The 2,508-nt window shown below is 41.9% G+C and overlaps 1 non-coding gene across 1 annotated transcript; it reads right to left on the bottom strand.

The window, feature by feature from the left end:
• Positions 1-617: 617 nt before the first annotated feature.
• trnas-gcu (transfer RNA serine (anticodon GCU)) lies at positions 618-699 on the bottom strand. The gene has a single exon. It is a non-coding gene; the product is annotated as a tRNA-Ser (tRNA).
• Between the last annotated feature and the right edge of the window lie 1,809 nt (positions 700-2,508).

Here is a 2,508-nt window from a genome sequence, read left to right as displayed (position 1 = left end):
TTCCAGTTGTTCATAGTTCAATATGATGCTTCAAGTGTGTGCATAACGAGAGGGAGTTTGCTTCCCACATCTTGTGTTTATATGTGTCTTATGTCCAGCATTCATCAATGGCGAGAGCAAGGGGGAAAGGATAAGACCAATGTGTAAGTCAGTCCGTGCCCATGCACGGCACCCACATCGGTAATTCTCTACTGTGCATTTACAGCCAGTTCTCGGGTGCCCCTACACCCAGCCCCTGCCACTTTTGAAATACCTCCATTGTTTTGTGCTGTCTCTCTGTGCTCTTTTCACCAAGATGAATCACTTCTACCCAACTGCTACAAATTTCATCTGACAAAACACTCATTAAGAATCGCATGCATCAACATGCACTTCGCATCTCTCGTTATTTGGTTCTCCTCGATCTCTTTCATACGATAACAGTTCACAGCAACTTGACTTGGAAAAGACAATCGCGTTCCTGTTCATTGTCCCAATTCAATCTACATTTCAATGCAGTTTAGGCAACAGACTCAAATTATTCTTTGTGATTTTATTCTTGCGTCGATGCATATAAACAGACCATTGGACAGCTGTGATCATCCAAAGATAGCAAAATTGAACATCGTTGATAACAGCGACGAGAGTGGGATTCCAACCCACGCGTGCAGAACACAATGGATTAGCAATCCATCGCCTTAACCTCTCGGCCACCTCGTCACACAAGTTACGGGCACATTTGACCTTATGAATAAGTGAATTGCGTAAATTATGCTGAGCAGCAGATATTTCCCCATGGTATTGGTGAAATGATAAATGATAAACGGTTCCAATAGTATCGTCTTAACTCTGAGTTGTGGGGCAAACAGACTCCCACTGTGACACTCTGCTCACAGTGATCTGAACAAAAATGAAGAAATGACGATGTAACAAAGTCTGTTGAATTCTGTGAAGATTTGAAGTCAACGGACTGAAGAGCCCGTGACAGCAGGAGGTGTAAAGTTGTCTGTGAGGAATTGTTTTCCAGACTGGAGGAGAGTGCATAGTGCTCAATGTCATTATTCAGAACACCTTTCTTCCACTCAGATATTTTTGACACGCACTTGTGTACAGGACAGGCAATTTTGAATTCCTAAATAAGGCTAAACTGACAATTGAATTCAACAATGCAAAAACCTTGATCTGTATCATTTTCCTGGCTGTGTGACACCAAGTCACTGTATGATCACAGCAACACAGTGAGCAAGTGTCAGAAGGAAAATGAGTGCAGTGCCAGAGCGAATGCTGGGAGCAGCATTTGACACACTGGCAAGTGCATTCCCCTGAACAGGAAAACTTCCCAAACAGTGGACTGCGGTGGAAGAATTCAGAAGGGGTTTACATTTTGGAATTTGATGCCAGAGACACAATGGAGATCTGTTATTGAGTCTGTTCAAGATGAAGGTTTTAAGATTTCTACAGATGAAAAACAAAATAAAAGGCTCATGGATTAGTGAAGGCAAAAGTTGAAGTTGCACATTTTTACATCTTTGCAATGAGTAGCTCACCACTTGCCTCACACGGGGTCAGAACCACTGGTGAGGATGATCGTATAATCGCAGTGACCAGCCATGGAATCAGAGAAACTCGGTTTCCCAACCGTTAATGTACAACCAGGAATGTGGAGGTAAGCATTAATGTGTTGCTCCAGTGCTGCAGGTGACCAGTGCATGGTATCTCTGTGCCAGTACAGTGGGCTGTGCTGTGCCGAAGTTTTAAGTTTGAGCCTCACATGGAGCAGCTTCAATTTGTCGTGTTGAGGGGTACGGGTAGAAGGAGATATTGACCAATGTCACGTTTATGGGAAAGTACCAGTTATTGTCGATTGAGAAACGACCTTTTCAGGATAATGACACCTTGATCAACAAACATACTGCAAATACTTAAAACGTGAAGAGACATGTGTGGAGGGAGAGCCGAAGGTGATTTTTCAGCAGACGGATAAAGTTTCCCATGTGCTCTGCGTTAAATTCCGGGAAAATAGATGTTGATCTGTTTTCATGTTATGTAGTTTGTTTCAAACTCGCAATGGCCATTGTAATAATAAAAAAAAAGACTGATCGCATAGGACCGTCTGAGTATTGTATTCACTTTTAGTCTGAGCATCTTTCAGCTGGAATGGTGTGCTGCAGAGCAGTACAGAAGGTTAAAATACAAAAAAGACAGAGTAGACTTGGTGGTGGATATAAGAAAGCGTGAAATGCACCTAACGTCATGTGAATGTGGTCAAATCTTTAAAGTAGGTGTTGCGTCTCCAAATGACGATTCAATTGCCACTCATTAGGATGTAACTTCTGTCTGCAGTTATTTTACGACATCAGCCCCATTTACAATGCTTCACCTTGAATAATACGCTTTATCTTTCAAATTCAGGAACTTTTTATACTCAATTTTATTCAGCTGAACGTGTTCATGAAGTGTCTTTGTGTGTGTTAACAACCAAATCGAAATTAATCCACACCCACACTTTTCCTTTCTTTCAATGGTAAA

The sequence above is a fragment of the Chiloscyllium plagiosum genome, unplaced genomic scaffold (assembly GCF_037043375.1).
Source record: "Chiloscyllium plagiosum isolate Xiang-an unplaced genomic scaffold, Cpla_swu_hap1 HiC_scaffold_29, whole genome shotgun sequence".
Taxonomy (NCBI): domain Eukaryota; kingdom Metazoa; phylum Chordata; class Chondrichthyes; order Orectolobiformes; family Hemiscylliidae; genus Chiloscyllium; species Chiloscyllium plagiosum.
This window is presented reverse-complemented; position numbering and strand designations above follow the sequence as displayed.